The 23027-nt window shown below is 36.8% G+C and overlaps 1 long non-coding RNA gene and 1 pseudogene across 1 annotated transcript in view; one reads left to right on the top strand and one right to left on the bottom strand.

The window, feature by feature from the left end:
* Window positions 1-23027, top strand: part of LOC134810172 (uncharacterized) — a 498390-nt gene that overhangs the window by 442172 nt on the left and 33191 nt on the right. The gene's annotated exons all lie outside the window — the stretch shown is intronic.
* Window positions 9311-10826, bottom strand: LOC100609281 (large ribosomal subunit protein uL18-like; annotated as a pseudogene).

Genomic DNA, 23027 nt, shown 5'->3' with positions numbered 1-23027 from the left:
TAGCTACAATGCCTATTTCTACTGCCTTCGGAACCTCTGCTCTTCTTTGTCTTTTCAACTCAAGTCTTCTTTCTGGAGGTATTGCCAGGGTACTCTGCTCCCACTAGCAGAATGCTAGTGCAACTGACAGGGGCCTCTTCCAAGCTTGACCTGTAGATACTCATGTGTGTGCTCCTCTGTGCTCTTTCCTCCTTCCCAAGGGTTGGAGTGGTTACATATTGGAAATCACATCTTGAAGATGGTGGAGATGACCTCTGACTGGGCTCATGAATAGTCACGTGGAGGAGAGCCATGCCCTGAACTGGGACCCCCTAGATCATTATGATAGTGAGAAAGACATTTCTATGTGCCTTAAATCACTTAATTGCTGTTGTCTTATCCCAACTAATTCAACCTTCATAACCCAATATTAAATTGAAGTGACTTCCTAACCAAAGGTAAAGTTATCTCCCTAAGAGGAATCCTAGCTTTCTCTTAGCCCAACCAGCTTTTTAGATAATATCCTGTGTTCCCATTACCTGTTGTAGGATTTTGTAGAATGTTGGAAAAAGCATAGGCTCAGGGTCAGACAGACATGGGTTCAAGTGTGGGTTATGCACTTTTTATGGGTGTGTCATTGGACAAGTGGCTTAACCTCAGCCACAATTTTGTTATTATAAAGATGGGATATTTTCTTAGAATTAAACACAACACTATGTGTAAAATATTGTACTACAGGTTTCCTGATAAATCTGGCACATGGCACACAACCAATAAATAATAGTTATAGTTGTTACTCATGGAGTACATGTTTTAGGTTTCCCCATGGTAAGAAAAAGAAAAAGAAACATTGTGATTATGTTCCAACTGGGACAAACTGTTGATTATCAGAGATCTCACCTCTAATGTGAGAAATATGATCACACAACTTACCCTGCTTATTTTCTTGCAAACAATGGTCTCTTTTAAATTTTTTTTACCACTTTATACTCTTTTCTAACTTATTTCTCATGATGACACATTCAGTCCTTTACTAGCCCAGCAACTTTTGTTTTCAGCCCTGATACCTTGTTCATAATAAACATTAAAGATTTTTCATCGATCTAAACTCTGTTATAATTAGATGGGAATTGAAAGATCATTTGACTTATTAGTGCCTTCAATTTTCAGCCTCCAACAGGCGAGATGAAAATTTTTATGGAGGAGGAAAATTGAAATAATTCATGACAAGATGGCACAAATGTGAAAGATGTGATCATTATGTGTTAAACCAGTTAAGGCTGTAAGACAGTTTCTTAACAGTTCTCTCCCCCTAAATATATGTTTAGAATATCTATTTTGTTATTTTATAGTAAACACAAAAATGTATTAAAAATTTAATAACCATAGATCATCTTACCATCTATTATTAACATTTTTGTCTAATTACCTCCATTCTCTTTCTAAACTCTCTCTCTCTCTGATGTTTTGTTTTAGCTTCATTTCTGTTCTTTTCCAAATGTGAGTTCATACCATTTAGTTTTGCATTTTTCTTATTTCACTAAATATCGTGTAGTAAACATTTTTCCACCCAAGAAACATTTTTAGGTCTCGATTTACATTTCTACTGTTATACAACAGTAGCCATCTAAATTTGCAATAAGAGTCAGAGAAAGTTTTGAATTCCTAAATTTTCTTTTGTGGCAGCCCTTCTGCAGCTGTGAGAAATGCTGCTTTTGTCAAAATCCTCTTGGCTCCTATCACCTGACCCTCATTTATGCTACAGAGCTAGTAGTACTACTGGCAGGATGGGGAATCCATGCCATTTTGTGGTGCTTACCCTCAGGGGTATTCCTGGAAAATGGATACAGGGAGGGCTTTAGTTCATTACCACTAGCAGTCAGATCTTTAACTTCTCCTTCAAACACTCATATGTAACACAGATGACTTTTATGTCTTTTACCTAAGCTCTGAACTACCGTTTACTATTCTTTTAGATAGCAAGATTTAAAAAAATAAGCCAAAACACCAAAAATCCTAGACTAGAAGCTAATACTATCAAGAAAGGGTAATAATGATGACCTCATAATCTGGTAGCATGGGTATTCTGTGGAGACTTGGGGGATGACTTAGTCCCTGGAAATATCCAAAACCACAGGTTGAAACATTATTGCAACATTGAGGGTTTTGAAACCCTCTAGGAACATTGAGGGCCTCAAGCTAAATGTGAACATGAATATCTTATGGAAGATGAGAGAGTCCTCTATCGCATTGGAGCGAAAAGATGCAGGGCGAATGTAGAAAGCAGAGTTTTTTGTTTTTTGTTTATTTTTTAGCCTACGATTTATACCTTCTCTCTCTCTCCCCCATTAAACACACCAAGAACACTTAATAAATTCATAATGCTGAATTGGCAACCAAATTTGTAGGGAAGGGTGTGGAGCAGGGAGGTGAAAACCAAGGGATTCCATAAGAAATTGCCTCTGCTACCTCATCCATCTCTTAAAGCAAATAATACATGCAGCACTCAGGCTGCTGAGGTCACCAAAGAATGTATGTTTTTGTGTGGTTATAACAAATTAAAAAAATAAATTAAGTCATCAGCTCAGCAGGAAAGTGCTTAAAATCTTGTTTTATAGTTTTTAATGCTGTTCTGAAATTAAAATAACAAAGAAGCCATTTCCTGAAATATACATATAATAATTATGTACATGTAAATTTCTAATGTAGTTTTCCATTTTGTTTTGTTTTGTTATTGCGTTTGCATACTGAGATGGTTTGGTTGTGTCCCCACCCAAATCTCATCTTGAATTGTGACTCCTACAATTCCCATGTGTCATGGGAGGACCCAGTGATAGGTAATTGAATCATGGGGCCAGGACTTTCTCATGTTGTTCTCACAATAGTTAATAAGTCTCACGAGATCTGATGGTTTTTAAAAGAGGAGTTTGCCTGCACAGACTCTCTTTCTCTTTGCCTGCTGCCATCCACATAAGATGTGACTTGCTCCTCCTTGTGTTCCTCCATGATCGTGAGGCCTCCCCAGCCATGTGAAAATGTAAGTCCAAAAAAACTCTTCCTTTTGTAAATTTCTCAGTCTCAGGTATGTCTTTATCAACAGCGTGAAAAATAGATTAATATACATACTCAGAAAGTCCCTTCTCTGCCCCTTTTGCTGCCACTCATTGATTCCAAATAAAGAAAAGGTGTAGAATAAAGTGGAAGTGTAAACTTGGTGTTCTTTTATGCAGAAATAAAGAGGTACACATGCTATCTTTGGCTTTGTGGATTTAGATGCATAAGATGCATGCCTGTTTTCTGCACAAGGACTGCCTTGGTTACAACACATAGAGATGAGTTTAACAGAGTTAAGGGCTAAGAGTTTGTAGCATTCAGTGAAGAAAGGTGAGTTGTTACAGGGGAGAAGATGCAGCATCTGCTGATGTACAGGCTTCAACATGCCATGTGGTTCATTTAGCCTCCTAGCAATATCTCTGTGGAGTGTCTCTTCCTTACTCGTGAAGATTGAGGGCATATAGAAGCCAATTTTTAAAATAAGAAGAAAAAAATGAATGTTGAAAATTGTGTTATCTTCCCTCTGCTTAAGCATGATTAACCGCTTGATCATCTAGGCCTTTATAAACCCTGTTACTGATCCATTTTGACTGGGATAAACAGTTCTATAATGGAAGCATCAGATTTAGAAGATGCTATGTCTTCTAATCCTACTCTAGAGGGGTTAAAATTCGACAGGGACAATTAGCACCTATTTTCATAGCATTATGGTATTTTGGAGCCAATAACAAACTTAAGAGTTCAAGTCCAACTCAATCATTTCTCATAGAAGGATGCGGAGGCTGTGAGAAGCATATACCCTGGTTAAAACCCTACCCCCTCACCTCCTGAAACGTTGTTTCTAAACTCCCCACCTGCTGTCTGTCTGTGGAGAATACAGCATAGCAAGATATGAGTTTAAATCTTTGTAAGAGCCGTTTTAGTTAGTCCTGAAAAGAAATTTCTAGGCAGCAAAAGCCATAAAACATGCAAGAAGTTTACAAAGGATAAATATGTGCTCTCCTTCTTCTGTGTGTATGTTGGTGTGCTGGTCGGGTCATTTTCTATTTCAGATAAAGATTAACCCATAGGGTTTGTTTGAATTTCAAAGTGCTTACATATTCATACATACTTCTGTGTGCACTTAAGTCATCATTATCTAGAATATATTATGTGATACAAGCTTCAAACAAAGCATGGACTCCTTTTCTTCTCTTACTACAGAATGGCTGTAGTATCTGAACTTTACTATCTAAAATGCTTGAACATGTTGTTTTTCTTTTAAAATTAAATAATAAACATGACCATCAGAGATTGGGTAGCAACTAAGAGAAAGGGTCCAAGGAAGAGGAGAAATGGCTCTCTCTGCTCTGACACTGCTTTTAAAAAATATTCCTTGACACCTACTAACCTTGATGATTTTCTTCAGTAAAATGAAAGGGTTGGAGTTCATGAAGAATAACTTTAAAGATACATGGTTCAGATGCCCCCTATGCATATCTATCTGTCCTGTTTTGATATAAGGCACTTTACCATGCTTGTCCATCTTATCATGCTGTATCTTAACCACACACAGTGATGCCCTAAGGGAATTACTGAGCAGCTGCCATGTGATTGCAGTTTCTCTTTGTCTAGATAAATGGTAAAAAGTGTTGAGTGGAACTCGGCAAACATATACCATTAAATAATACAAAGCAAGTAAATAGCATAGTAAGAGTATAAGTTTTGGAGCCAAAATAAACCTAGAGTTGAATCTTACTCTGTTCCTTATTAGATATTGATACCTTGTAAAAATCATTTATCCTTCCTTTTTTTATTTCCAACTTTTATTTTAAGGTCAGGGGTATATATGCAGGATGTGCAGGTTTGTTACATAGGTAAATGTGTGCCATGGTGGTTTGCTGCACAGATCACCCCATCACCTAGGTATTAAGCCCAGCATCCATTAGCTATGCTTCCTGATCCTCTCTCTCTTCCCACCCCCAACCCTCCAACAGGCCCCAGCATGTGTTGTTTTCCCCAATGTGTCCATGTTTTCTTATTATTCAGTTCCCACTTAGAAGTGAGAACACACATTATTTGGTTTTCTGTTCCCACGTTAATTTGCTAAGGGACTTGTACTTCTTATGTCTCAGTTTCCTCAGCTGTAAAATAGGGATAATGATTAATGTGAGGATTAAATTGGATAATACATATAAAGTGACTAACATAAAATAGTTTGTTGTTGTTTTTGTTTTTGAGACGGAGTTTTGCTCTTGTTGCCCAGGCTGGAGAGCAGTGGTGCAATATTGGCTCACTGCAACCTCCGCCTCAGCTCACTGCAACCAGGCTCAAGCGATTCTCCTGCCTCAGCCTCCGGAGTACCTGGGATTACAGGCATCTGCCACCACACCTGGCTAATTTTTTGTATTTTTAGTAGAGATGGGGGTTCAACATGTTGGCCAGGCTGGTCTCAAACTCTGGACCTCAGGTGATCCACCTGCTTCAGCCTCCTAAAGTGCTGGGATTATAGACGTGAGCCACCGTGCCTGGCCCATAAAATAATTTTGAATAAATTTGCAGACTAACTAGAAATTCTTAGTCCTGTAAATGTCTGAAATTCCATGGCTATTCAGACTTGGAGAAATGATGTAGACAAAATTATCCTCAATGACTTTTGTCCCTTTAGCATTTAAAGGAAGAGATCAGTTACATTGTCTGCAGTACAATCATCATTTCATTTCTTTTTGGCCTGCATGAGCTGCTTTCTGAGCCAGATAACAGTAGAAAACTGGAATCCCATGCTGCCTGGGCCAGCACTCTAAATGGTCACTTGATATCCCCAGAAGCAGACAGGTGACTGCATGAAAATAGCTTGTACTCCCCAATGCACATATAAAACAAAATAAGCTAAGTTTTCACCAAGGTTTGAATAAGGCAATATAGACAACTTCCTTATTATGTCAATATCTTTCTTTCTTCACCAGAGAATTTCTTATGTTCTAAACTCCTTATGGGAAGAGGCTGCTTCTTATTGCACAAGGGTAACTTCTAATACAGACCCATAATCAGATAGTCTAGACTTTCAGAGTTAAAAGCACCCTGCTTTCCACTCAGGAAGCCCATTCCATGGCTTCTCCAATGGATTGGTTTGTTAGAAGAGTGTAAGTGCCACGTGGGTCATGTTGAGCAGCCCTAGTTGTTAGAAAGTACTTTCACATGTTGACTCAAATATTCATCTCCACATAGTTATTATCTACCTACTTATCCCTCTGAAGAAACACGTGCTGAACAACAGAGGCCAAAACCAAGTGGGCATTCTAAGCATATGTGAGAAATCCTGTCAGCAACACTAGATTAGGGCCCTGGTTACTGGAACAAAATTCAGGGAAACAAAACCTGTTATACTATGTTTGCCTCCTTTGTATTTAAATCGGCTTGTTCTAGCTGTAGCCATTGCAATGGGGGTTTTTCTTCCAGCCAGTACTTGACTAGAGAAATAATTTACCTCTCACAAAGTAAATGTCTTGTGTTACTAAAAAGTTATTTTGCCTGCAACAAATCCAACTAAGAACAGCTCAATAAAGAATTGATTTTCACATAGAATAAGAGATCCAGAGGGAGGCAATCCACTGCATCATCTTTAGTCTGCTGGACTTTTATGGCATCATCACTTGATGGCCATCATGTCAAGGAAAAAAAGAGCGGGGAAGGAGCTTTGCTTCCCCTTATCTGTCCTCTTATCAAGTTAGCAAAAATTTTCCCAAGTGACCCCAGAGAGAGACATTATTTTGTATTTTATTGACCAAAAAATGTATTGCCTGCCAAATGCATGGGCAAGGAGGCATGACAAATTAACACTTAAATTTCCCACATTCATAATACAATTAGGTAAAGAGGAATGGATTGGAAGTGGGTGTTGAGTTAGTGAGTCAGAAGGATCTGCCACACACCTCAAAGACTATCCTTGATCACATCATCTAAGTACACACTCCTTCATCCGAACTTGCAAACCACTTACAGTCTGTGTATGGACAAGCTCTTGGCTTCTTGATAATATTTGTATATGATTCTCTTGTGTTCCCAACTGATTATATATCTGGGTCATCTCTTTAGGAGCTGAAAATAGGTTTAATACTATCTTAAAATTGTGTGAAATTACAAAATTTTCTAAGAGCTTCCAACCACATGTCATTATTTGCTTTACTGCAAGGCAAGGATTTTTACTTCCATTTTACAGAGAATTTGAGACTCAAAGAGATTATATGATTTACCTAGGCATGATTTATACCCAAGACTAGCACTTTTGCATAAGACTGTTAAGTCAGTGATTTCTCAATGACTTTATATTATAAATTATGTACACACATACACACACAGATATAAAGAAAGATCTAACAAAGCTAAATATCCTTACAACACTATGGCATAGCTATATACAATTATACAAGATTGATCTAAAATTGAATGGTCTGCCATCCTAGTTAAAAATTGCTGAAGTCTATCCATGGATAATGTGTAGCATGATTACATAAGTTAATATCCAGGCTGAATTACTTAAAAATCATCTATCAATAATTTCTTCACAACAACAGTAAATTGGAACTTTCTTTGGCAAATAAGGACTTATAGTCAACCAGGCAATGAATAAAGATGGTATTGTAGAGCCTGGAACTTATTGGGAGATAAGAGACTGGAGAGAAAGGTTTACAAGGTATACCCAGAATCATAGGATTAATGTTTTTCTGAATGTAAGGAGCTGAAGTAAAAGGGCAAGAACTAAGGATACTAAAACATAATATTGAAAGTATATACTTAGTAGTCAAACAAGAAACAATTAAGGTTCATATAATATTGTTCCTTTGGCAACAAAGAAAATATTAACTTCACTTTCATTAAACTATTACTTTCCATTTTCTTAACATGAAGAAGTCAAATAATCTAAGATGAAGCCATCCATAGAGCTTGAGGTAGAAAATAGAAGGAGCACGGTTTTTCGGGAAGATTTTTCCTCACCCACCTGATTTTTTTTTTTTTTTTTTTTTTTTTTTTTTGAGACACAGTTTCACTCTGTCACCCAGGCTGGAGTGCAGTGGCATGATCTCAGTTCACTGCAACCTCTTCCTCTTGGGCGCAAGCAATTCTCCCTGCGTCAGCCTCCCAAGTAGCTGGGATAACAGGCATGCACCACCATACCTGGGTAATTTATGTGTTTTTAGTGGAGATGGGGTTTCATGGTGTTGGCCAGGCTGATCTCAAACTCCTAACCTCAAGTGATCCGACCACCTTGGCCTCCAAAAGTGCTGGGATTACAGGCGTGAACCACCACGCCCGGCTGCCACTTGATTTTTTTCTGCTCCCTTCTTTTCTGCTTTTAATCACTCCACATAGTCTGTCACCTGTTTTTAACAATTATGGTGTCTACCGTATTCCACATATTATGAAAGAAGTGGGACTTTAAAGATCACAGCAGCTCATTGTCTACTGAGGGGAATAATGAATGGACAACAAAGACTGGCAAGGGCCATAGGAAGAGTTTACTGTGGTGTGCATGGGGAATATGTAAAATAACTTCAGGAATAAGTCAAGACCTTCTAGTAGAAAATAATTTTTAAAACAGTTTTAATAAAGAACTTGACTCCAATTTTGACGTTTGACTGCTGACAGCTTTGAAGTCACACCCATCTTTCATCCCCTTCAGCTCACATTTGGAGAAGCCTATAATAAATTCCGGATATCCCCTTCTTTGGTAATTGTGGGAGTTTCAAATTATGCAAGTCCTGCCCATAAGGAGAACCCTCACCCGAGTCCTGCCACCTAACCACAATAAAAACCCCAAGCTGGTCTCCCCTTTCTTGCTATTCAAGTCATTACCAGACCAATTTGGAAAGCCTGTTCTGCTATCCCCAGAAAGTCTCATTGTGTGCATTATAAACTTTTTCATACCCTCTTGGTGTGTCCGTGGCATCATCTGTCTCAATATCGAAACCTCAAGTTTGGATGGTGCTGTTTTATGTCTGCAGAATGACCAAAACAGAAGCTTTATTGAGGTATAATTTACATACTACGAAATTTACCCATGTTAGTGTATAATTTAATAATTTTTAGTAAAATTACAGAGTTTTACAACCATCACCAAAATGAGTTTTAGAACATATTTATCACCCAAAAAGAGCCTCTGCTTGTGTTTGTAGTCAGTCCCTTCTCCTACCTTAGCCCTAGGTAACCACTAATCTGCTCTGTCTCTATAGATTTGCTTCTCCTAGACATTTCATATAAAAGGATACATACAAATGTAGTCTTTTGTGCCTACCTTTTTTATGTTGGCATAAGGTTTTGGAGATTATTCCATGTTGTTGCATGTATCAGTCCTTCTTTCCTTTTTCATTACTGAATAGTATTCCATTGTAGGGATATACCACATTTTGTATATCCATTCAGCAGTTGTTGGAAATTTGTACTGTTTCCACTTTTTGGTTATTATGGAGAGTGTTATTCACATGAAAATATTGGTATGGGCATGTGCTTTAACTTCTCTTGGGCTGACAACTAGGAAGAGAATTGCAAAGTCACTTGGTAAATTTATATGTAACTTGTTAAAGAACCTGCTAAACTGTTTCCAAAGTGGCTGAACCATTTTACATTCCCACTAGCCATGTGAAACACTCCATTTTCTCCACATTCTAGTTAGCCCTTGTCTCTATTTGTATTTTGGATTATGGCTATCTAGTGGGAATGAAATTATATCTCATTGTGATTTGGATGTTCATTTTCCTAATGATTAACAACACTGAGAATCTTTTCATGTGTTTATTAGCATTCCTACATCTTTTTTGGTGAAATATCTATTCAAATATTTGGCTTGTTTTTTTATTTCTTTTTTATTTGTTTAGTCAATAAGTTTATTGTCTTTATCTGAAAAATTCTCACAGAAAATTGTTCAGTGTAGGTAGCTCTTGGCAGCCTGCTCCTGAGCTCTGAGGAAGCTTGTCTTCTTTTGAGCTACCTGATCTTTCTTCTGGGCAAGGGACATTTTCAGATGGTTCCACTTCTTTTTTTAAACTTCTTTCTCGGGCTTCCTCTCATAGACTGGATTCTCTTATATAGCAGCATGAGCTTTCTTGTACATCTCCTTCATGTCTGAAGTTATGCTGTTCTTTATGTATTAAGAGAAACATTTCTTGTCAGCATCTTCATCTTTTTCTATTAGATAACACATGTAGTCTGCAGCATTTGGATCCATAATGTGCTTTTGATGTACTTCTGCATTAAATTTCTTGCTTTCAGAATCATAACCAGGAAATCGTTTAATATTGTGAGGAATCAACAAACCTCCATCCACAACTCCTTTCAGGACCCCATAAAAGTTTATCGGTAGTTCTGGCAAGGCCTGCATCCAAATAGCAGGTAAAGGCACCTGGCTGACCATCAATGGTTTTTACATTGTATTCATCTACATTCATCTCTACTTGGACTTCTTAGATCTTGTCCATGCCAAACCTACTGAGAAGTCTGCAGGCCAGCAGGAGGCCAGTACAGTATGCTATAGCATAATTTGTCAGGCCAACCTTCACACCATGTTTTGGCAGCTCATATGCATAAGCTGCATACATTATCATATTCCCTCCTATATGGGCATAAGCAATCTGTCAAATGATATCTCTATCTGTTACACAAACTATCACCCTGTATTTAGGCATGTTATACTTATTTTTATCTTATATCACCAAGGATTTCTGAGCATAGTAATCAGTTTTACCCTGTCATTGTCTTCTACATTTCACTTAGTATCTCTTAAAGTAGGCCTTACTCTTGACAACTTTAACAAACCCCATCCTGAGAAACAGAAACTCATATCTGTGGCTCAACACAGATCTACAGGTCTAGCAACACTGGGGGTGGAGGGGAGGTGGGGTGGGGAAGAAGGCCTTTTACCTGTTTTGTTTGTTTGTTTGTTTTTTGTTTTTTGAGATGGAGTCTCGCTCTGTTGCCCAGGCTGGAGTGCAGTTGCGCGATCTCAGCTCACTGCAAGCTCCGCCTTGTGGGTTCACGCCATTCTTCTGCCTCAGCCTCCCAAGCAGCTGGGACTACAGGCGCCCGCCACCACGCCTGGCTAATTTTTTGTATTTTTAGTAGAGACGGGGTTTCACCATGTTAGCCAGGATGGTCTCAATCTCCTGACCTCGTGATCCACCCACCTCGGCCTCCCAAAGTGCAGGGATTATAGGCGTGAGCCACCGTGCCCAGCCTACCTGTTTTAATTGAGTTGTTTGTCTTACTAAGTTGTAAATGCTCTTTATATATGTTGAATACATACATATGTTGAATATGTATGTATGAATACATACATATGTTGAATATATGTTGAATACAAGTTATATGTCATATATCTCATTTGCAAATAATTTTTTTCTAGTACATGGCTTGTGTTCTCATTTCTTAATGATGTCTTCTGAAGTGCAAGAGTTTTAAATTTTGAAGAAATCAAATTCATCAATATTTTATTTTATGGATTGTGCTTTTTAGGTATCATATCTAAGAATGTGCTGCCTAACTCTTTATAGTATTAATATTAACTCATACATTTAAGTTTATAATCCATTTGAATTTAACTTTTTTGTAGAATGTAAGATGAGTCTAAATTCATCTTTTTGCAGGTTGTTACCTAACTGACCCTGCACCATTTATTAAAAAGACCATCATTTCTCCCATTGAATAACCTTGGTAACTTTGCTAGAAATTGATTGACCTTAAATGTAAGGGTTTATTTTTGTACTATCAATTTTGTTTCACTGACTTGTACAGATGTTCCTCAACTTATTATGGAGTTACACAGTGATAAACCCATGATAAGTTGAAAACGTCATTAAGTCAAAAATGGACATTTTGTTGACATGATGAGATACAAAAACACAAAACATAATGCCAAAGAAGGCTAACAACACAGTTCACTGTAGAGTATGGGTTGTTTGCCCTTGTGATTGCACGCCTGACTGGGAGCTGTGGCCTACCACCACTGCCCATCATTGCAAGAGAGTATTATATTACATACCACTAGTCTGGGAAAAAAATCTAACTTCAAAATTCAAGATATGGTTTCTGCTGAATGCATAACATCATTACATTGTAAAGTAAAAAAAAATTCATAAGTCAAACCATTATAAGTTACAAACCGTCTGTGTGTCTATCCTTATGCCGGATTATTGTAGCTTCATAGTAAATTTTAAAATCAGGAAGTGGAAGTTCTTCAACTTTGGATTTTTCCAAAACTGTTTTGGCTATTCTGATTCTTTTGCATTTCCATGTAAATTTTAAGACTACTAATTTGCAATAATTCCTGCTAGGATTTTGTTAGGTACTGCATTAAACCTGTACATTAATTTGAAGAGAATTGATATCTTAACAATATTGACTTTTACAATCCATAAACATGGAATGTTTCTCCATTTATTAAAGCTTTTAATGTTTCTTTCAGACGTATTTATAGTTTTTGGTGTTCAAGTCTTGTATTGATTTTGTTAAACTTATTTCTAATTATTATTTTGATTCTATTATGATTAGAATTGTTTTTGTAATTTCATTTTCAGATTGTTAAGTGCTAGGATATGGAAATACAGCTGATTTTTGTATATTGATTCTGTATTCTGCAAACTTGCTAATTTATTAGTACTAGTAGTGTTTTGTAGATTCCTGAGAATTTTCTTCATACAGGATAATGTCATCTACAAATAAGAAAAGTTCAATTTGTTCATTTCCAATGTAGATGCCATTTATTTTCATTGTCTAAATGTATTGGCCAGGACTTCCATGAATATGTTTAATAGAAGTGATAACAGCAGACACCCTTGGGTTGTTTCCAGTCTTAGGGGGAAAGTATACTATTAAGTACGATGTTAGCTGTAGGTTTTCTGTAGATGTCTTTTGTCAGGCTAAGGAAATTCACCGTGTTAGCCAGGATGGTCTGGATCTCCTGACCTTGTGATCCACCCGTCTCAGCCTCTCAAAGTGCTGGGATTACAGGTGTGAGCCACCACACTGGCCTTGTTGAGAGTTTAAAATCGTAAATGAGTGAGTTTTGTCAAATGCTTTTTCTGATTTGATTGAGGCGGTTATGTATTTTTGTCCTTTATCCTATTAACATGATATATTACATTAACTGATTCTTGGATGTTAAAGCAATTACATGCTCCTGGGATACAGTGTACTTGTACTTGATTATACTATATAATCCTTTTTACTTAAGTTCTGGATTTGAGTTGCTAAAATGTTGTTGAGGGTTTTTATATCAATATATATGAAATATATCAGTGTAGTTTTATTTTACTGTAATATCTTTGATTAGCTGTATAACAGGGTAATATCAGCTTCACAGTATGAGTTAGAAACTATTCCCTTTTCTTCTATTACCTTGAATAGTTTGTGAAGTATTGGCATTAATTTTTCTTTCTTTCTTTTTTTTTTTTTTTTTTTTTTGAGACAGAGTCTGGCTCTGTTGCCCAGGCTGGAGTGCAGTGGCACGATCTTGGCTCACTGCAAGCTCCACCTCCCAGGTTCACACCATTCTCCTCCTCAGCCTCCCGAATAGCTAGGACTACAAGTGCCTGCCACCACGTCTGGCTAATTTTTTGTATTTTGAGTAGAGATGGGGTTTCAACATGTTAGCCAGGATGGTCTCGATCTCCTGAGCTTGTCATCCGCCTTCCTCGGCCTCCCAAAGTGCGAGGATTGCAGATGAAAGTAATGCAGAGATTTCACCAAGGGAGCCTCTGGGCCTAGTTGTTTCTTCATGGGAAATTTTTTCGTTATTAATCCAATAGTTTTGATTGTTATAAGTCTATTCCATTTTCTGTATCTTCTTTAGTCATTGTTAGTAATTCGTGTCTTTCTAGGAATTTGACCATTTCATCTTAGTTACCTAATTTGTTGGCACAAGTTTGTTCATAGCATTCTCTTTCTTTTAGTGTCTATAGAGATTGTGTGATGTCCACTCTTTAATTCCTGGTTTTGGTAATTTATATCTTTTCTCTCTTTATTTTCCCTTAGCCAGTCAATTTTGTTGATCTTTTAAAGGACCAACTATTGTTTGCATTAATTTTTCTTTAGTGCTTTCTGTTTTCCATTTCATGGATTCTACTTCTTTATTTTTTTCTTTTTCTTTATTTTTTTCTTTTCTCCAGAAGTATTTGTACTTAGTTTGCTTTTCTTTTCTATTTTCTTAAGGTGGAAGATTAAGTTATTAATTTGATATGTTTCTTATATTCTACTATCAGGTTAAAGATACAAACAACTCTCTTCCTAAGCACTGCTTTTGCTGCATCCCATGAATTTTGATAGGTTGTTTTGTTTTCTTTCAGTATAAAATGTTCTAATTTTCTTTGTGATTTCTTCTTGAACTCATGAGTTAGTAAGAAATGGGTGGTTAAATTTTTTAATGTTTATGGATTTCCAAAATTTCTTTCAGTTTTTCCTTCTAATTTAATTCTGTTGTAGTTAGAGAACATACTTGGTCTGACTCCAGCCTTTTTTTAAAATTTAAGACAGAGTCTCACTCTGTTGCTGAGGCTGGAGTGCAGTGGTGTGATCTCAGCTCACTGCAAGCTCCGCCTCCCAGGTTCATGCCATTCTCCTGCCTCAGCCTCCTGAGTAGCTGGGACTATAGGGGCCTGCCACCATGCCTGGCTAGTTTTTTGTATTTTTAGTAGTGATGGGGGTTTCACCTTGTTAGCCAGGATGGTCTTGATCTCCTGACCTCGTGATCCACCCACCTCAGCCTCCCAAAGTGCTGAGATTACAGGCATGAGCCACCACGCCAGTCCCTCAGCCTTTTTAAGTTATTAAAACTTGTTTATTGCCTAGCATGTGATCTTTTCAAGAAAATGTATTATGTATGCTTTTAAATCAGTTGAAAGAAAAATATACTTTTTAGTATGTAATTACCTTATTGGTGGTCTTTATTTCTTCATGTGAATTTGAGTCACTGTCTAGTGTCATTTTCTTTCATCCTGAAGAACTTCCTTCAGTAATATTTTTCCCCTTTTGTCTTTTTTTCTCTGAGACTTCCATTTCATATATGTTGATATGTTTGATGGTTTCCTATATATCTCTGCAGCTCTATTTTTCTTCATTTTTACTTTTGTCCTTCAGATTAGTTAATTTTTATTGATCTATCTTATAAGTTTTCTGACTATTTTTCCTGCTAGCTCAAATCAGTTGTTGAATACCTCCAGTGAATTTTTATTTCATTGAATGTACTTTTTAATCCCCAAATTTCCATTTTCTTCTTTTTAAAAAATACTTTTTACTGCTTCATTTATATTCTCTATTTGCTAGGTAATTGTCATCATGTTTTTCTTTAATTCTTTAAATACGATTTTCTAAATATGCTGTAAATGTAATTATGATAGTTGCTTTTTCTTCTAAGTCCAACTTGGGCCCTCACAAATGTAGTTTCTAATAAACATCTCCTTCCCTCTGTATGAGTCACACTTTCTACTTCTTTCATGACGTGTAATCTCTTGTTGAAAACTGGACATTTTAGATACTACATTGTTGAAATTCTAAATTCCAAATCCTCTCTCCCAGTGGTTGTATTTGTTATTATTTTTTGCTTGCTGGCCTCCTTGTTTACTTGTTTTGTGACTTGCTTGGAATAATTCTGTGGAATCTATCTCACCATATAGTATAGCCACTGATGTCTCTGCTCAGTTTTTTGTTTATTAAATCTTTGTTTTCATTTTTAAGCCTATCATTTTAGTGGTCACCTTTGGATCTATATAATATCATCATCAGTTAATAATTAGTAAGAGCTTGTGCTTAAACACTTTTTCTCAGTAAAGTTTCCACCTTTTTGATTTTGGTTTTCTTTTGTTTTTTGTTTTTTGTTTTTTTTTTTTGAGACAGAGTCTCGCTCTGTCACCCAGGCTGGAGTGCAGTGGCGTGATCTTGGCTCACTGAAACCTCCGCCTGCCAGGTTCAAGCGATTCTCCTGCCTCAGCCTTGGGAGTAGCTGGGATTACAGGCACATGCCACCACATCTGGCTAATTTTTGTATTTTTACTAGAGATGGGGTTTCACCAGGTTGGCCAGGCTGATCTCCAACTCCTGGCCTCAGGTGATCCACCCACCTCGGCCTCCCAAAGTTCTGGGATTACAGGCATGAGTCACCATGCCTGACCAGTTTCCACTTTTACCATTGGATCTGTGTATGGATTGGAGAACACATTTAAAGCTAAGACAGTATTCTCCTCCAACTTTTACTTCCTGTTGAGCCTCTTCATGCCTCCTCCAAATGTGTATAAGGTCTCACATTCAAAGAGGGGCATGCAGAGGGACAGGTTTTCCTCCAATCTTTCTGGCTTAACCAGCTACCATTATTTTGCTCATCTGTAAAACAAGAGAGTTGAATTAAATGATAATTTCTAAATTCCTTTTTGGCTGCAAATGTAAAGATCCTATGTACCACAGACACACTATTGCATTTGTTTTCTTCTTGCGATAGTGCAGAGCTTCTCTCCTAGTAATGGTGGATTAGGAAATTCTGACTGTCTGCTAAGATCAACTGAAAAACCTGGACACAGTATAAAAATATATCTTACTGATGTATTAGAAAGCTAATAAGGCAGTGAGGAATTATAGAAACCAAAACCAAAACCAAGGAGAAGAATGAAAGCCAGAGGGGGAAAAAAATAAAAGCTTCCTTTGAGAGTTTCTTTTCTCCTCAGGCCATCATATATTCCAAAAATTAGTGGCTGAGAGTCTAAGAAGATCAACTGAATTTTTGACAGATTTACAGATCTGGGAAAATAGAACTTCCTGGCCCAGCAAGGAAAGTGTGGTATTGTAGTAAACTTCATGACTCTCGGTTGAAATCCCAAAGAGCTACAATAAGGTGAAAAATAACAAATAGGTTCTTGCAGGGGTTGAAACCCAGCTACAAATTATTTTAATTCATGATTAGATTAAGATCATTTAGCATTGCAAGTATTCCTGACTGCCTGCCAAAAGCAAACATAAGTTCCTGTTAAAGAAAGATACCATTCTAGGTTACAGATTATCTCTACATTTTATAAAAATGCAATGTCCTGCACTCAGCTGAAAATAACCAGGATCTGTGGCTTACACTTGTGATCCCAGCTACTCAGGAGACTGGGGTAGGAGGGCTGCTTGAGCTCAGGAGCTAGAGGCTAAAGTGAGCCATGATCATGCCACTGCACTCCAGCCTGGGTGACAAAGTGAGGCCCCGTCCGTAAAACAACAACAAAACCAAAAACCAAAAAACAGCAGAACGAGGACAAATGACTGAAGGCTGAGTATCAAGAGAAATAAAACATAGAAAAATGCCTAGAGAGGATCTGGAAAATGGAATTTGTAGGCAAAGATTTAAAGATATCTATGCTTACTATGTTGAAAACTCAGATTAAGATTTTTGTGTGAAACTAAAACATATTTAAAAAGAAAAAAGAACTGAATGGAAATTCAAGAACTTTAAAAACAATAGCTTATTTAATTTAATGTAGATAGATTGAAGAAAGAGAGAAATATTATCCTGAAAAATATGACAAAAAAATTTCAAATTGAAATCAAAAAGAATAAAATTGGAGTGTAAGAGAAAGAAGAAAAGTAGTGAAAAGGACTGAGATACATATAGTTGCAATACTGGAAGGAGAAGAGAAAGACAATGCGGTAGAAGCGATATTGCAAGAGACAATGGTTGGGAGTTTTCCAAAACTAGTAGAAAATATAAAGCCCAATATTATAAAAGGTCTATAAACTCCAGCACTATAAATATAAAGAAAATTATATTTAAGACATCACAGCAAAGTTGCTGAAAGCCAAAATTATAGAAGAAATCCTAAAACTGGACAGAGAAAAATGATATTACCTTCATTGAAGAGAAAAATTATACTAACAGTTGTCTTCACTAAAAAAAAAAAAAAATGCAGAAGCAAGAATACAATGAAATTATAGCTTCAAAATAATGAGAGAAAACAACTACAAACTTGAAGTTCCATATTGAGTGAAAGTATCTTTCGAAAGTAAAAGTGGTAAGAAAGACATCACTAGAGTCTAGGTAAGGCAATGGAGTGGTTAGAACTTTCCGCTGAAGACGTTTAATTAAAATTATAGAAAGCACTTTTTAGGAAGATGATAAATAATCTCAGAAGATATTCAGAGCTGCAAAAAGGAAGGAAGAGCAAGAAAAGGGGTAAATATGCACCTAAATCTAAATTGATTTTGACTATGTAAGACAATAATAATTATAATATCTGCGGAATTTTAAAATATGTAGAATTAAAATACATAAGAAGAATAATAGTGTATGAGAAGAGATGGTGATAAATGGAATTTACATGTTCTTAGGATTTTGCATTGTCTAGCAAAAGGTAAAAGTACACATTTTTATTAGACTTTTCTAAGGCAAAGGATTTTGTCATCTCTAGGAAATAATGTTAAGGAAATTTGCTAAGTAAATTCAAGTAAGTTTAAGTAAATTCTGAATGTCTAGTAGCCTCATGCCAATTTTAAATTTTAGTATGTTCCTCTATTTGGGTATGTTACATATGAAAAAAAATTTTTTAATTGGCATTTCAAGGAAAACTGCAAAGAATCATCCAAAAATGAAAATTCAACTTTATACTTATTTATCTGTTTAGAGAAAATTACCTGAAGGTGACTTTGAAGCAAAAGATAATCCCTGTTTTAAGGTTGGAAATTTTAGAAAGGACACAGCCATTTTAATCCATTGTTGGCTGGGGAGCATAAGGTATAAATCTAATTACTGTGCTTTTACAGTAGTGCATATGAACGCACGCTTTTAGTAGGCCAATTTGCTTGAAGGGCTGTGAATTATTTCCTAAGTTTGGGTATTATTACCTCTCTTCAAACAAAGCAGGTGCAGAAGAGATAACTGAAAGAAAAAGGGATAGATGACTTGGTCTTGACTGGACAGTTCTGTGACCCAGTAGGGATAGAAGGTTCTTGAAGGTAGGAATCAGTACCTATATTCATGGGTAGTTCTTGGAAGGAGCTAATTGTTGTGTAGAGGAAAAGGACGCTGACTGGGCTGAGACACAGATAAAGAGGGTTGCCATCTTGTTTCTACTACTGACTAGCTTTGTGTCCTTGGGAAAGTCATTTTGTAACTCTAAACATTAGTTTTCTTTTCAGTAATATGGGCAAAGTAATTTAGCTCATAGATTTAGTGTGAGAACTGGTAATGTGTATGAAAGTGTTTTGTAAACAGAAAAGTATATACAAGTGTAGGACATTTATTTTTGTTTCGAAACATATATCACACAATTCAAATCAAGAGCATTTATCAGTAGTTACAAAGAGGGAACAAATTTATGGTACATATGAAACAGCCAAACTACAAAACTGTGTATTTGAGTTAAAACTAGTTGCCTAAACAGCTACAGGGGAAAAAAAAAAATCAAATTTTCATAGTCAGTAGGCCATGGGAATAATTTTGATTTTGTCGTGTATTTTTACACTGATACTAGCACAGAACTGTCAACTTCTAAATTTGTTTCTCTTTCATTAGGTGATCTGTTGGATTTGGTGTCTATTTTACTCTGTATCTTGTAAAATGTCCAAGAAAACATCCAAAAACAGAATGTTCACATGATCAGATTTTCAATAACCTGTTAAGTAGCTTAATTCGTAACTTTATGAGCAAATCATATATTATCAAAGGAGAAACAAGTATATCCATTTAGATTGTTTTACTTTTCATGTTTAGACCAATTGATTTGCTATTCCTGGATGATGAACAACAATATTTTCTTATCTAATTTAAGGAAGCATTGGGGAAATTATATCTGGGAATGTTATATTCAGATTTCTGAGAAAATATAAAAGTGTAAAATTTTGAGCTACTGAGGATGGAGTTTCCAAAAGATCTTTCATTTCAGCCTCTTAGGTTTTCTGTGTGGAATACAGATGTGAGGAAAGATAGCCTTTCCTGATGTTCTGATGTTCATATCTACTGTGATTTTATTTAGAGAATCAGATTTCGTTAGCTTGGAAAATGATGGAAGACCAGAATGAGAGGAGGGTAAGACATTTTCAAGTGACTATTATTACATGTTGGAAAGCCTTGTTTTATTTTTTCAAAACACTTTTTGTATCAATGCCCATATAAGTGATTTTGAAATTATTATTATAAATATATGGACCTGATGAGGTATTTTCCTTATTAATGCCACACAGAAATTTGTGTTGTTTAATATTTTATGATACCAAGTAGTATCATTAGATCATAATAATACATTGATTATCAAGTAAATGACTAAGATATATTTTGGAGAGAGATTTCAAGAGATAGATTAGATAAAACTCAGATTATAGTCTTAAAGAGTTAATAAATTGTGAAGTCCTATATCAAAAATAATAAAGAAATAACTACTGTGGCTTCTTAGAATACTCAAAAGATTAAGAAGCTTATAAGAAATTATTTTTTGATGGGTGGCAGTGGCTCATGCCTGTAATCCCAACACTTTGGGAGGTCAAGGTGGGTGGATCACTTGAGGTCAGGAGTTCGAGACCAGCCTAGCCAACACAGCAAAACTCCATCTCTACCAAAAATACAAAAATTTGCTGGGCATGGAGGTGCACGCCTATGATCCCAGCTACTTGGGAGGCTGAGGCAGGAGACTTGCTTGAACCCAGGAGGCAATCGTTGCAGTGAGCCGAGATCACACCACTGCTACACCCAGCCTGGGTGACAAAGCAAGACTCCCTCTAAAAAAAAAAAAAGAAAAAGAAAAAGAAAAAAAAAAGAAAAGAAATTATTTTCTCAGGGTGAATATTGTCTCCCTCTTTGCAGGCCTTACTTGACTCTGCTTTCCCCACCCCCCCATCCCCCCCCCCCCCCCCCCGCTTTCTCCTTCTGCCTCCGCCTTCCACTTCATTTGCATCTTGCCTCCTCCAGACACATCTCCAGCTTCTACCACTCCTCCTTCAACTGCTTTTTAGGCCAAAACAACTGTATTATCAGTAAGACTAATGTGATGGTCGGTCATATCACGGAGTTCTCTGGATCTTTTACAAAGCTTTATCTTCTAGTTTATTTATCTAATTAATTTCAACTTTCCACTTGGCTTTGTGTATGTAGATCTAGCAACAAAAACACGTAACCAAAACATTTTTTTCTTTTCATTTCTTTTTCCCTCTCTTTCTTTCTTCTTTCTTCCTCTCCCCTTCCTCTCTCTCTTCCTCACTTCTTCTCTCCTTCCCTCCCTTCCCTCCCTTCTTTTCTTCCTTTGTCCCTCCTTCCCTTCCTTCCCTTCTTTCCTCCTTTCTGCCTGGCCAGAAATTGGGTGAAATGATACTTTAGTATTTGTTAGTTGTCATTCCCAATTCTTCACTGCATCTCTTCTGAGTTTTATGTCACCTGGGGCTTTGAGTGAATATCAGAAGTTCCTAAAGTATCTACCAGGAGAACACAAAGTTCTAACAGCTAACAAATTCTCGTGAAGACAGAGCTGTCATCTCCCGCAGAAGCAGAAGGGCTAGGCTGCGTCACTTAAATTCAGCCCAGGGTGTCAGATGGGAGTTTGAGTCAAATAGGGAGAGGGTAATAGCATTCCCCAAAACCCCCTCACATTAAAGCGGTTCCGAAATTCTGAAAAGTCTTTAACTTTATTGGGTACAACATGGGCAATGTAACAAAAAGTTGCATATGCCAAGGACTCTAAAACACACAGGGTTCAGACTCACAGAAATATCTTTCAAATGTGCTCAATGTAGTAAGACGAAACAGAATCTAATATTAGTCAAAAATAATTAATTCGTAGCTATCAAAAGTACGTCTTCTGTTAAAAAGTGCCTGCTGAGGTATTTTGGAGAAAAATAGAGCTGACTAAGCCTTTGAATCATGTAATCAATTTGGTTGGTTGCCAAAAAAAAAAAGGAAATTTAAAGTTTTTGTTGTTTTATGGTTTTATGTTTTTGGTTTTTTTTTTTGAGAAAAAGTGAGGACCTGACTCAGTCTTACCTAAATTTTCAAGAAAATTGAAGTAGTTAGATTAGTGCAAAAGTAATTGCGGTTTTTGCAACTACTTTTGATGGTGAAAAATGCAATTACATTTGCATCAATCTAATAATATCAGTTATTTTTGGATAGCAAATACAGAATGACCACCACTACCACCACCACCCTTCAAGCAGCCTAGGGGATCTATTTTCTTTGACCCACAGCCTTACATAGGCTGGCCCACATCCTGCCGATGCAATCCTTACAGGCAAAGGAGCTGGGTTTGAGAGTTGAGCAGGCCTGACTCCCATGTGTGCATGTGTGATCCTATGCAAATAATTCTGCTTGGTGAGTCTCAGTTTGAACATTTTTAAGAGAAAGAGAAGACAGAAAGAGAAAAAAGGAGCAAGAGAAGAAAAGAGAGAGAGAGGAAAATCATGATGCCTATGGCACAAAGCGTTGGGGAATGTGAAAAAGAAAATGTATGAAATGTGCCTGTTTACACCTAAGTGCTCAATAATTTTATTTTATTTTATATTTTATTTTATTTTATTTAGATGGAGTCTTGCTCTGTCACCCAGGCTGGAGTGCAGTGGCATGGTCTTGGCTCACTGCAACCTCCACCTCGTGGGTTCAAGCAATTCTCCCTGCTTCAGCCTCCCGAGTAGCTGGGATTACAGGCATGAGCCATGATGCCTGGCTAATTTTTGTATTTTTCAGTAGAGACAGGGTTTCACCATGTTGGCCCGGCTGGTCTTGAACTCCCGACCTCAGGTGATCTGCCCACCTCAGCCTCCCAAAGCGCTGGGATTACAGGCGTGAACCACCGCAGTCGGCCTCAATAAATTTTAGTTGTTATATTACTAGTAGTAAAGGTTAAACAAAATATATAAAACACTTCATTTTATTTTATATATTTTGGTAAAATTTCTTTGGATAAAAAATATTGGGCGAGAATCCACTGATAAGAAAGCCAGAACATTTTAATATCGGGGGAGGATTTCTAACAAAAGGTGATAGTTACTGAAATTGATGCTCTAGGAGAAGAGAGTAGGACTGA

This window comes from Pan troglodytes, chromosome 5 (assembly GCF_028858775.2).
Source record: "Pan troglodytes isolate AG18354 chromosome 5, NHGRI_mPanTro3-v2.0_pri, whole genome shotgun sequence".
NCBI classification, from domain to species: domain Eukaryota; kingdom Metazoa; phylum Chordata; class Mammalia; order Primates; family Hominidae; genus Pan; species Pan troglodytes.
Note: the sequence above shows the minus strand (reverse complement) of the source record. Positions and strands in the feature narration are given on the sequence as shown.